Below are 14,035 nucleotides of genomic sequence, written 5' to 3' on the forward strand. Positions count from 1 at the left end.
GGATGAAGAAAGAAAGGCATGTTTGAGATGAATCAAGATGGGCAATAAGACTTAAGTTTAATGTTAGTTATTATAATAGTAAAAAATGTCACAGTATAACATTTCAGTTCATTAAAATTCATCATTAGGTCGATAAGGTAAAATTCAAATTCTCGATACCAATTTTGATACCAAAGCAAAAAACGAATATGCTATCGAACACACACCTTCCTAAATTAAATGTTGATTTAAACATTTATCTAAAAAAATTTTTTTTAAATGTTATAAATCAAATTAATTAAATTATTAAAAATATTGTTAAAAAAATTATTATTTTTTTTTATATTATTTAGAAAAGTTCTCTTCAGTTAATCAAGCAAAAAAAAAAAAAAAAAAAAAAAAAAAAAAGGATTTATTCAATAAGAAAAGAAATAATTCAGCAGCTTAAATAAAGATCAGCTGGCATTCTCTGTTTTATAGTTCTATTTTCTCTATTTGTAGTTTGATTAATATTAATGACCATCAATTGCCAAGACATTATTATCAAAAAGGTCATATGATCATTCACATGCACAGCCGCAGCACCACAAGGCACAGCAATCTTTACAGGGTACATACGCACATAGACATATTGGCACTAGGAATACTGTAGAAAGAGAGGAATATCCTTACATTCTTTAACATTGGAATCTTTATGGGACATGACAACGAGAGATGTCAAAAGTAGGAGGGGTTATAGTTTAAACAATGGATTTCTTCTATTTTCACTGCCACAGCCATGCAAGAAAGAGAAAGAGAGAAAACGCGAGAGGCCTAGTCATGTGCTCTTTGCCTCAGAGGTATTCCAGGCCTGATACTGCTTCAGCATTCATTCACTCTGATCAACTCCTGCCTTTAATTGAGTATAGATAGATCCGCTGCCTGAGCGTTTGATCAAACTGTTCTGCAGGGAGAACATCAACCACTCACACCGCATTAAAAGTTTCTCTTTATCCAATTGACTTAGAGGTTTAGTTTCATTTCCAAACACGTCTGCTTCATTTAACCAAAGAATCTTCTGTATGCAGCCAAAAATCAGGCCATTCATTCTTCTCTCAGGGAAGCTCATGAAGTATGGTTTCATTTCCTGATGAAGTTTTTTCTCTCACAGACAGACTGTCTCTGGGCCTCACTCTCCCATTGATCTGCACAGCATTAAAGGTGGCTGTAAAGCTATGCGCTTTTGCTGCAGTTCAAGGACGAGCGCTGGACGGGTATGGCCTCTATGAACCCATTGACCTCGCTGAACCACGGAAAAAGGTCCAGTTTGCAGAGCAACGACTCGCCCTGGACTGGCACCCCCACACACATTCAGCTTTGCTCCCTCTGTCTCTTTCACACACACACACACACCCACGACTCGGAAATGCCAGCTCCTGCCAAATAGCACGGATGATCTGCCCATACTCATTGAGCTGCCCAGTGGAGAAACAAACACAGTGGAGTGACAAAGACGGAGTTCAAACTGCACACAAATATTTTTTTGTGTTGAGACATTTCGTGCGCATTTTATTCATTTCTTGTGTCCAAATCAGCTGTCTTGTTCACTCTATCACTATATACTGTAGAGAATGTGACAATTCACTATATGAGGAAAGAGTGAGTAACATTTAGTGTATTCAGACACAACATTTCAAAAACTACCAATCGCATTCAAAATAAATAAAAGTAATAATAAAATAATTTGTCATATATAATAATATAAATACAATACATGCATATAATACAATATGAATATAATTATAATAACTAGGGCTGTCGATTTTTCATTGCGATTAATCGCATACTTTATCAAAATTAGGCGTGTTTTTTCCCATTTGCTATATCCAGCAAAGTAAACAATCAGATTGAACAATATCAGTCATTTCCTTTGATTTCCAAAACTAAGACACAACACAACTTATTCTGAAGTGTAAAGTCAGCTTACTTTTCTATTAAACATTTAACCAGCTGCTAAGGCATGCAAGTTTGTTAACATTTTCAGGTGACAGAGCAGGCCTCTTCTTGGGCACACTGTGTCCAGTGAGTGAAAATATTCTCTCACACGCCAAGCTAATTCTGTGCTAGAGATGACAAGGTATGAAAATTTCATATCACGATTATAGTGACCAAAATGATCACAGTTATCAAAATTATCAAGATATTGTTAGAATGTGCTGAAAATGTTCACAAAGTACTCACAGGCTAAATGAAAATGTAAATCCACTCTCTGACAGTAGGTGGCGCTTATGGAACCGCAAAAATAGAGAGCCGTTTCCCTGGTAAACGCTGTACATAAAGCAGCGCTGCACTTACAAAAATGACTTTATTAGTCATTACACAGATGTAAGATAAAGAAAATGCCATCGAAACTTCTGAAGACAGTCAGTTCCCTTCAGAGATACATTCATATAACTTATAAATTAATTCATACATTTATTCATATAATTCCCCTCAGCACTTGATTGTAAAGGTTGTAAAACCTCTCGCTACTTTTTGCCAAGTTTTCAACTGTTGCTAACTTTGTTTAATGCTGGACAGTATTTAGCTTTTCAAATCCCAGTAATCAAATAAATATTAAATTGAATTTTTTTTTAAATTATAAGATGTTATGCGTTAGATGATGGCAAGATAATCTAAATGTAAAAGTAGAGGATATGTCCATGCTCATTAAAATATCCAATATCGACTTTTTATTTACTTATAAATAAAAAAAAAGAAGATCAGATAAACAAAAAACTATAGATATATTGCGCATCAACAGATGCAAGACAAAACGTATTGTCTGAACAAAGCCAGAGAAGAAATGGATGCTCACTGGATCTATGCTGTTTTCAGTGAAGAAAAAAAAAAAAAAAAAAAATTCACATTTGGTTGTAGCTTCCCCCTTCTGCGGAGTCTTTAGCCTGTTGTTATCAGACACCAGGGCGGTTGAATCGTCCTTTGTCTAAAGGCGGAGATAAGATCCTTCTATGTCCAGGACACTGCAGGCAGGGAGGGCTGACAGCTTCGGTTACAAGACTTAAAAACAATCACACACCACTGTCCAGTATCACACCATAATGTGCTCTCTAAAGTTGCAACACCCATGTATTTACCCAAAGAATGGGTGGCACAGACAAAACGGAGCTGAATAACATGCGGTTATGGAAAAGCCAGAGACTTCTCTTCAACCCACTCTCAGAAGAAAAGAAAAAATTCACTCGTCCGTCGCATGGTGTTTGATGTCTCCACCCAGTCAAGACGCTCAGAGAGCCACAGGCTAACAAGTGGTCAGCACCGGACACAATGGAGCATGTTTAAACTTTTTCTGTCTCTCTCACACACATACTCTGACTCACCGACACATACAAACACACAATGCCAACGAATCCTGTCGCATAGAACACAGTGTTCCCGAGGAGTGATTTATTGTAAAGTCGTGGAAGCTTCCCAAACAATTACAGTCAGGCTGCTCCACAAGGCAAAGGGAAATGGTAAAGTATGTGTCTGCTCACATTTTCCTCCCTAAAGCTCTTCCTACATCCAAGAAACCATTTCAAATGAACCAATTAATCAATAGCCCAAAGATGACTCAAGATGGGAGTCTGGGTGGTGTCAAAAACACCTTTTTACCTCCATTTCTACTGCTCTATATTGCACCCAAACTGTTGCATCAGCTGTCTAGTGACGCTGTCCAAGAGTGACAGCTTGCTCACATCACCAGGAGACACCGAACAGCTTGAGCGGCAGGTGAAAGACAAAGGTGCGCTTCAGTCCAACTGGCAAAGAGGGTGGTTTTAGGTTTAACAGGCTTGCCCAACATCTGGAAGACAGTGGGAAGAGATCACAAGTCAGATTTTCAAAGCAAGCACTGCTACACCCTCTGTCTAAACAGATATGTTCACCGACATTTGTTACATCATTTAAAGCCCCACATTAATTGTGAGTTACGGATCAATGCATTAGTTACTCCCTTCAGCTTTCAGATTAATAATCGGGAAGTGACCAAATGGGTTGGGTGAAAGGGGGATTTTTAATTAAAGTGACATTTTGTGAATCTGAACAAAAGAAGAGCATGGCCATTCCTGAGCCGAGATAAAGATTATTAAGGAAAATCGGTTTTAAAAGGTGCAAGCTCACCCCTCAGAGACATGGCCAACGGTGGAGATGTTACATTCCTGTCATGCTTGTCAGGGGCTTTCAGAGGGAGTACAGTACAGAAAATTAGAAATGAGAGCGCAAGAGAGAGAGAGTGAGGGAGAGCCACACCCAGAGGTTGAAAGTCTCTTGTCTTTCTGCTACTGTGGAAAAATGCGAGGTTGGAGCCATAAACTGGCAGAATGCAGTAAGAATCTCTGGAAGGAAACCACTAAATCCCTGAGGGATATGAGAATCCATTTTGGTTATGAAATGCCACATGACACAGCATGCAAGCAGATCATCTGCATGTGGGGGGAAAAACAGCCGTTTCTTTACAACCGGAAGTCGGTGGCTACAAAACTTTTGAAACAAATGCCTCTACATTTTACAGATGCCAGTTTGCCACATTAAGCCACTTCCTGAGACATTCTGAAAGAGAAAAATCCAGAGTGTCCAAAGATATTTTTTATGTGACTTTAGGGCAGATGCCTGAGTCTGAGCTTGTCCCGTCCGCTCCATTACCCATTCTCCTCCGTGTCACGCAGGTCTTGTGCATTATTCACCATCCTTTACATATGCACAGAGTGGCATGTACACTTGCATCTCAACTTCGTCCTTAATCAAGCATCGTTGTGCCTGCATCGGGCCCTCTAAAGAGTCCAGGCAATCACCGTTCCTACAGCTATGCTTCAAATGCTGAGGCGGCTCCAGTAATTCTGCCATGAATCACAGCATGAGTCAACCGGCGGGCAGGCAACAGTGAGAAATGGAGAAGTGCAGACATTGAGAAATGGTTGCCATTCACAAATGCACAGATGAAAAGAATAAAAAAACGGCAGATGCCAGGAAGGGGAAGAGATCGTAACAAACCGTTATAGAGAAAAACGCACCTGTACCCAAAGAGCTTTTTAATGACGTTCATTTGTTTGTGACGACGACGAAGTAAACAGGAAGACTTACCAAGGGCTCGTCCGGGACACAGACGTCACGCATACATCCTGCTCCTTCTTTTGGCTCCCAGACTTTGTCTTGGTTCAGGCGTGCTCGCCCTGCTGACCAAAAATTGATGAATTGAGGATGGTAGTGCATGTGCCGTACAGGGCAAGACACATGAATGTCTATATAAAGCTCAGATGAACACAAATCCAAACATGTCACAGCCAAGTCATGGCCACTGAATGTTTAACAAGCTCAAGGAAAGTAATCTTAGCCTTAATCTGAAATGTCTAGCCAAAACCTGAGCTTAGCAGGAAGACCAAGTGAATTTTTCTGAGGAACCGAGAAGGAAAGGAAAAGGGGTGCAGCGTATTAGCATCCCAGCACCCCATCACTGCTTCCCCAGAACTAAGATGACAGTTGTGAAAGGTCTCTGAAACTAACGAGAACCACCACTTATTTGTCTAAACCGCTATTCTACTTCCTCCAGCCACTTGACAAACAGAAAAACATGCAGTTTGATATAAAAGAGGAAATTCCAGCTGGGTTATACAATGGAAATGACTGTGGGGCAACGCGGAAGAAGCGAAGTCATTTCAGGAATTCATGTAATCTCCTGCTAATATCAGGGCTGAGGATTCTATAAATCTCAAACGAGAGCTCCAGGGACCCACACATATCCAGAGGAAGCGGTTGGAGCCTTTAAGAGTGTGATGAGCATACCACTCATTTACACTGCTGTTGGTTGGTTGGTTGGGGAATGAGCCCACTTATACAGCGCAAAAATCATAGACGCACGCATACGTGAACTGCAATGAATGCGGCAGGGTCCTGCCTTGAGAAAAATAGGGAAGTTTAGTACTTGGAGGTAATTTTGCGTTCTTGAGCTCGTTCTTCTGAAATGCAGTTTGCAGCACCAAAGAATGCAGAACATCTGGCCAAGATTAAAAACAAGGCTTCAGCTTCTTCTCGTTATTTTTTAAAACACAGCTTGTGGCAAAGCCAAAGACCCATTTAAACCCTGTACTGTGAACCTGACGAATCAGGCATATTTCTGGTATATCATTGCTTTAAGGAGTGCTACAGCCATGCTGCTAGTATACGTGTGTGTGCACTGTGCATGAGTATATAGCTTTAGCAAGTCCATACCTCCTCCCTGCTCTTCTCCAATGCAGTTACACTGGACTACATTTTGTATTAGCAGCAAATGCAAAAGGAAGCTGATGCAGCTGGAAAACCATGAATAAGCAAGGAACTCAAATGAAACTTCTTTCATAATGTTGGTTGTTATAATGACAAAGCATGGCCTGTTCTCCCCCTCCCCACCCGTCGAACTCTGAATCATTGCTCGCAATGTTAGCAGCGATCAGAGTGGCAGCTGCCTCTCCCAGCACAGCAAAGGAAGCAAAAGCTTTGATTTGACTCAATCATGCTTTTAATACTATGCCATGGGCAAATCGGACTGAATAGGAATCTCTCGGTTCAATTAAATTCAATTTCATTAAAATAATGAAACATCTACACTGCAATTATTCTGACACAGCGAACGACTCAACCAAAATTAGTAACTTATTGACTGAGTGGCAACTGATCTGGCAAGACTCTGTAGCATTGCAACTAAAAAAATGTTTTATATATTTTAAAAATGTCATTTATTCCTGTGATGTCAAAGCTGAATTTTCAACGAAATGTCACCATGACCTAGACATACACATGTCCCAATAATTGTTCAAATCCATTATGCTTTTCAGCAGACACCACTCCATCACACAATCTAGTTAATAAAGCAGGGGTTCTCAGGGGTCCACTACTTTCCAATAGCAAAGTCCAAACCATAACTACAACAATAACTGCACAGAGAAACAATATTGCTAGGATCACTTTCAGAATGTTTTTTTCCAGCTGATTAATGCTAAAAACATTTACAGCCAATCATAATCCATTCTGCTTTTTAAGAGCACAAGTGTTTAAAGTGGCAGACGACATATTACAAGCACCCGGTGGTATCGTCCGCTGGTGTGAATGCTTATAAAGTTATCGTTATAGATAAGGTTCTTAGTATGAACGGGCCTTAAGGCGCACCTTGTCTTCCTTTACATTAAGTTTATTCTATTCTTCTTTGAACTTCATCTATTGAGAAAGAAATACTATCAATAGTCTCACATCAGAGTACCTTGGACAAATATGTTCTCGTTTTATTTCAACACTTAATTATTCTCAATACTTTTACAACTCTCGATACTTTAATTTGATTCTTTTATCATTCTTTATAGATTGTTAGACATTGCAATACATTTATCTTTTACTTATTAATCTTTGTTATTCCTTATAGTCGAATTCAGTTTGGACATCATTTTTCATCTGCCTGGGTCACACTGCATCATGCTAATTAATATTTTTGTGGAAATCATGATGTCTTATTTTTTAGGATACTTCCAGAACAGCTTTTATTTGAAATGGAAATCTTTTGAAACCTTATAAAATGTCTTTACTGTCACTTTTGATCAATTTAATGCATCCTGGCTCAAAGGCTGTTGTTTTTTCTACTGTATATTTCATAGTTAAAGTTTTTTTTTTATATATATATCACTTTAATTTCAATATACAAAATCTAATCCATCAGCACTTACTTAAAGACTAAATATTTCTTTAGAAAACACTGATGGAATTATACTCAACAGGTTCATTTCTGCACCCTCTCCCTCTCTCTCTCACCCTTTCCACTGCGCTTTCTACAGTTCTTTCCGTTGGTCAAGTCTCTGTGCCATGCATTCTTGGGATGCCTGGTACATATGGTATAAATTCCATTCTGTCTGCAGAGGCCCTTCATGCTGTCTGAGATACGCCGAGCTGGACTGACTCCACCCTCCCACCGAGCTGGGCCAGCTCACAGTCTGTACTGCTGAGGTGAACTAGCTTGGCTGCCTTAAAAGAGAGAAAGAGACAGGAAAAGTCCACGACTGAAGTCAACAGAATTTTAACAAGCCCATTTTCTTCGTATAGAATGAATGAGCTCATTATTTAAGAGTTTGGGGCATCTCTGCGACGTACATGCGCCGCCTTGTATGTCGAGGACAGAAATTCAATGAAGAACAATAGCACAAAACCCCAAACTGGGTCACTTACATGGCGGTGTGGAGCACAAAGCCTGCAGCCCATTTAATCAAAGGGAGATTATACAGGTCCCTCTGGGTAGACAGCAAAGGCAAACTCACTCTAAAAGTCTAAGTCACAGACAGTGCCGAATCATCTCCTTACTAAGACAATGAAACGCTATTGCTAGGAAGTTAACTGCGTAATGTTGCTGTGGGTGAAAATGTGGACAGAAGCTCCGCAGGCTCACTTCCTGAGACCTCGTGGCACAAACCGCCCGAGCGGCCAGCATTTGGTCCCACAGGACTGCACAGACGGGAAGCTCCACTGTCCTTGAGACAACAGCAGACCTTCTTCTGAGATCCTCCCCTCCCACACTCAAGACAACCACAGCCACCTGCCAAACAGGCAAATCACTGTCACAGCCGAGCTTCATCTGCAAAAAAAAAGCCCACTCACAGTCTGTGCGGCACGATACCGCACCAATTACTGAGGCAATGGAGGAATGTATGCCAAGACTTCAGAAAAACCACTTAAAACTCTAAAAACTCCACAAATGAGAGTGAAAAAAAAAATCTAAATGTCAAAGAGTCCCGCAGAAACAGCGAAACTGTGTAACGCTAAGGGTGTGGCTCCAAAAGTCTCCATGCTATGACATTTCTCCTCATCTGTCCACGCATGCAGATGTCTGAGCTCCATGCTGTGGTCCATTCGTCCGCACAGATCTACTCACGCAACGCAAAGCTTAAAGTAAAATATAAACATAGAAAATGTCAATGTTTCATAAAGGCCTCACAGTAAAGCCAATAAATGTCAAAAACTAAACAGAAAAAGTATTTGAACAGCAGAGACCTCAAATAGCAATCAAACATCCTGTGACTTCAACTACATTGATATATTTTGGTATCTTTCTAGCAACGCATGAATGAAGAATAAACTAATGTAGAAGCGAACGCAACTGCAAAGCCATACAATGGATTCACAAAACAAACATTTCCCTGAAAAAAAAATGAAAAAAAAAAAAAGAAAACGCTACCGCCTTTAGATGCTCAGACACTGGAATCAGGAAATAAGAGTCGCTCTTACTAAATTCATTGAATTTAAAAGATAGCAAGAAAATTAGACCTTCACGCATAGAGTCAAGATGTCCAACTTTCCTACGGATGGCGATTACCCTGGGCAGGAGAACAGATGTTCCCTTTTTCCCCCATAAACTACACCGTGCTGCTTCTTTAATGAGCTACTTCAATCTGAACTTGCTTATTTAAAGGTGTATACGACTGACATGTAGTACATCATTTTACAGCCCTTAGGCTACTTAATTTATTCAGGCATTTTGACTTTCATTCAAGGTCGATGGCATTTCATTTTTTGCACATTTGCACAGATTTATAAAAATGACATTTTAAAATTCCAATGCCAAATTCCATTGAAGTTTAAATGTAGTTCAACTAATGCATTAAAAACCTGATGCAGAAATGCAAAGATCATGTTCAGTCATGTGACAATTTCCTGCTTATCAATAAGATCTCAAAATCAACTCTTAGCACAAAAGCAACAAAAAAAAGGAAAGAAATATTCTTAAGCTAACATTAAAAAGCCAAAGACATTCTTTGACATTTTTTTCTAAATACTTCTTCATTCAGTTAATTATGTGGTGTAGATTAAAGATGATTAATAAATGAAAAATGGCTTCAACTCGACAACTTTAATCATTAGCATAATTCTGGTAAGTGTAATACAGAGATAAAATGGTAGGTCATAGCTTAAAATGTTGTATTTTACTCGAAACAATTACTGGAGCTATGAAACCCATTAAAGCAGTTGCGTAAACATGAGTTAAGGATGTTTGTCAACACTTATTTGCTTAATCCCATCCACAAATTCAAAAAGTGCAAAAGAAGAATCATCTGGTGATATCATGGAACTGATTTGGAAAATACCTAGCTTGCTTAGTCACTCATTTGATTTATAATGGCCTGAATTATTGTGTAAAAAAAAAAGCACAACATCTGAATAGTCAATTACATTTTAGCAGTTCATTTATAATAAAATTGTAGAAGCTGAAAAGATGATTTGCTATTAGTTGCTATCAGTTCTGACACATCACCCTCACCACTTGTCACCTCTAGAAGTCATATTTCATAACTTACCTTCAACAGGCGGACGTCATTTCAGACGTAAGAAGAAATCCATTTAATGACAGTGTTGACACTGGTATTTAACTGAGGTCTTCACTCCAGATGTTAGGCTGTGTGTGAAAAGAGAAAAGTGAGAGAAAGCAGACACAAAAAAAATAAACAAGTAACCTAGAGGGAAAAAGAGGACAAAACTCGTATATATCGCACCGTAAAGGGTGGGGTCTTGGGGAATTTGCCATGCTCTCGCCTCACAGGAATCAATGTAGGATAGGCGTTCTTTCATTACCAAATCCATGTTTTATGTACTACTATCCAACTACACAAACTAATATTTTGATATTCGCCATTTGTCGTATAGCACAATATCATGTTGCTCCTGTGACCTGCTAGTCATATATAAAGAGACGTAGACTAAAAACACCGAGCATTAATCTTAAAGTGACAGTTCATTCAAAAATAAAAAAAATTGTCCTTTACTTACACTAATGTTTTTCCTTCAGTAAAACACAAAAGGAGGCATTAGGCAGAATTTGAGGGTCTGACAGCCTCAGTCACCATTTACTTTTATCCCATCTTTTTCCATTCAATGAAAGTGAAATCTCTTGAATATGTAGCTATACGGGTCATCATACGGGTTTAAAACATCATGACGGTGAGTAAACAATTACTAAATATTAATTTAGGTTAACTATCCCTTTAAGGCCTATTCAATGTCATCTGACGTAAGTTAAAAAGAAGCATAAATATAATACAACTAAGAAAAACAAGTAAGCAAAATAAAAATAAAAATCACGAAAGAAATAGGCCTACGTCAGGCGATACGGGTTTAAGATATTATAAGTGAAAGCAGATCAACGCCCACTGTTATATCAGTACGTTAGTTCGTCTTAATATTCTTGTGTTAATTTTCAGCGCCTTCTCTGACATATGTCAATTTACTGGAGTTGATCATAAATAGCGTCAAATCGATATCGGTGCAGTATTGAGTTTTTCGACAAACACCTTCTGAGCGAAAACTTCTGAATGAGGAATGTTTAACACCTACCTACTTCAACTGGTACAATTCTCGATCTCTGTCGTCGATCGATTCGTATGCCAGGCTGGAAAACTGTTCGACTCCCAGATATAACATATTATTAGATATCAATATTCGCTCAACATCCTTTAATTTCGCAATGGTTTTCCCCTCATACAGTCTACGGACGGTCTATAGCGGACGGCTCACGCCCTGTACGGCTCAACTCTGAACCGAGCGCTCTCGCGATCTCCTCCAATGGAATGTAACAGATTCCATTCGTTCTGAAGTGGTTTCACATACTTCCGAAAAGTTATATAGAGAATGTTGCAACGGTCATTGAACGATTAGACTCCGTTCTGTAATCGAATGCTTCCTGGATTTTAAATAGCTCACCAGTGACACGCGCATCAAATTCTCGCAAAATCCTTAGGATTCAATTCAGCCGAAGCTCTGGCGTACAAAGGTAGCGCACATTCGACATTTAAAAGCGGTTGGCTCACTGGGAACCCAAGTTAGAATCGACCAGGGTCATGTCCTGCTCCCATTTCCAGTCTCTCTCGCCCACTTTAATGCCTTACTCTAACTGTAAACCAAGGCTAAAAATCCAAGAAATAAATGCAAGTTCTGATACAGTTTAAGTAGCCTAATTCGCCCTTTTGCTGAAAGCCACACCTTAATCTCAAATCACTCTTGAATCAAAGAGCTAAAGCGCGATCTCAGCTAAAATATCGAATCCTAACCCACTCAGACAGCAAGAGTGCTATAGAAATCATTAACAATATAATTACTCAACTTCAACACGACACCATTAATCTACCGTCCTAAATTTCACAATCTAGCCCACATATCGCTGCGTCCTGAGTCTCCGCTTCAACTCCCCTCATACCGGCTTCTCCTCCCGATCAGCTGGCAGCGCAGTGACGCCAAGAGCAACAGCTGACCAATCAAACACTAACGTCAAAGACCAGAAGTAACGCCCACTTATGACCGAACATGAATGTCAGGCCTGCACACCAATGCCATGCTCTGAGTCAGAAGGGTGTAAAGCACACTGTCCAATGACGCTATCTCTCTCCGACAGGCGTTTCACGGTTCTTCTAAAGAGCAAATGACTGAGCACCTCTGTGAGCAGGACTGGATAACTGTTTTCAGACTCCTATTAAATCTTACTTCACTTTGATACATTTCAGACTCCTTCGTAATGTCTTCAACATTTCCACAGACGTTGTTTTATTCTTGTTTTTGGGACTCAAGCTGTGAGCAAATGCCTTTTATAGGTTCATATTCACATCCACATTATTTTCTGGCTTATTAAGAGTGCACTCAGTAATCTTTCCTCATTAAAAGAGTTTTACATAAAGAAACAAACAGTACTTGTGCAAAATATCTTTAAGATGATGTACACTTACATAAGATGAATAGGCCTTCTCCAGCCATATCAGTATTGCTGTTTTAATTTAAATGGAGGGTCCATTCATGATGGCTGCCATGTTGAGGTCACATGACCAGCAAAAACCCACTTTATTTCTGTAATCCTCCTATTATTGGATACTTGCACTTGAAATTAATTCAACATGAATATATGGCAGGTGTGCATTTCTACAATGGTAATAGAGTAGATTGAATAGAATGAATCAGAATTAATTCAAGTTATGCAGAGCTGGCAACTGGAGTCAGGTGAAAAACTCAGCAAGGAAAAATGCTGCATTTCATTTTCTATAAAAATGATTCTTGAGGTTTCTGGTGAAATATAAAGCTGTCTGCCATTTATGCTATTGCTCATTTTGTGGACGGAAACCTTAATTGGTGGCTTGCTGAGTCTAGAGGGAATTTTGAACAAAAATGCAAATTCCTGCCACTGAAGGAGAGAAAACCATTGAAAAATACAGGCTTTTATTCAACAATCAGAATTTTAGACCTTGCCATTCTTTGTTTTTGGCTCCAAAAATGGCCAAATAGAGAAGAACATTGTGTTGAATGGAATTTAGGAGGAGGATAATTCATCTTATTATTTAGTGTTATTGTAGAGGTAAAGGATAAGGAAATACTTAATAAAAAAAATAAAAAAAATAACTTCACTGTATCCTCAGTAAATTATCACAGCAAGTGAACTTAGACGATTGCTTGTGTGTAGCCAAAAATGTTGTTTCTTCGTGTGCAAATGTCATTCCATCCATATTTCTTCATGTACTGCACAGTCAGGTCAATAAATGCTAATAAGTGTCTTTTAATCAAAGCGATATACTCCATAACTGAACGCTGCAATAGACTGTCTTTTGGTCTTTTCCTGCATGACAACAGGCCAACTGCCTGGTCACAGTTGAAAGGACAGCATTTCCTTCAACTTCTTTCCACATTCCCACGCCACCAATTCTGGAACTGTCAAGTCCAGCAACAACATTTTATATCACATAAATATAAAGGCATTAATATATATGATCGAAAATGATTAACTGAACACAAGGAGCTATAATTGTAGAGAACAGTAGTTGTAGTGAAGTTAATGCTTTCAGATCTAACTGGAGACTCCCTGGTTGGATACTGAGTTGGAGGTGGTGAAGCAGTTTCCTGTCCTGTTCCCACGTGGATAACATTTCCTTAAAATCTAGGCTATTGGTTATTTATATAAACAAAGTGTTACCAGCTTTGGGAAAAAAGGTCATTACAACCCAGTCACTACATTCCAAATTTAAATGTCATACAAATTTGCTTCATCTCCACGAGTGGT

General features: G+C 39.1%; 1 protein-coding gene across 17 annotated transcripts in view; it reads right to left on the reverse strand.

Annotated features, from left to right (window-relative positions):
• The window catches only part of aipl1 (aryl hydrocarbon receptor interacting protein-like 1), a 37,483-nt gene extending 24,182 nt beyond the window's left edge, over positions 1 to 13,301 (reverse strand). The window contains exons 1-3 of one of the 17 annotated variants that reach the window (XR_014208881.1): positions 10,497 to 12,240; positions 10,302 to 10,399; positions 1 to 5,168 (exon numbers count right to left, since the gene is read on the reverse strand). The gene's annotated coding sequence lies outside the window, so the exon portion shown is untranslated. The other 16 variants (XR_014208882.1, XR_014208883.1, XR_014208884.1 and 13 more) reach the window with 16 other exon arrangements.
• Positions 13,302 to 14,035: the final 734 nt, after the last annotated feature.

Source organism: Leuciscus leuciscus, assembly GCF_965113295.1.
Source record: "Leuciscus leuciscus genome assembly, chromosome: 9".
Classification (NCBI taxonomy): domain Eukaryota; kingdom Metazoa; phylum Chordata; class Actinopteri; order Cypriniformes; family Leuciscidae; genus Leuciscus; species Leuciscus leuciscus.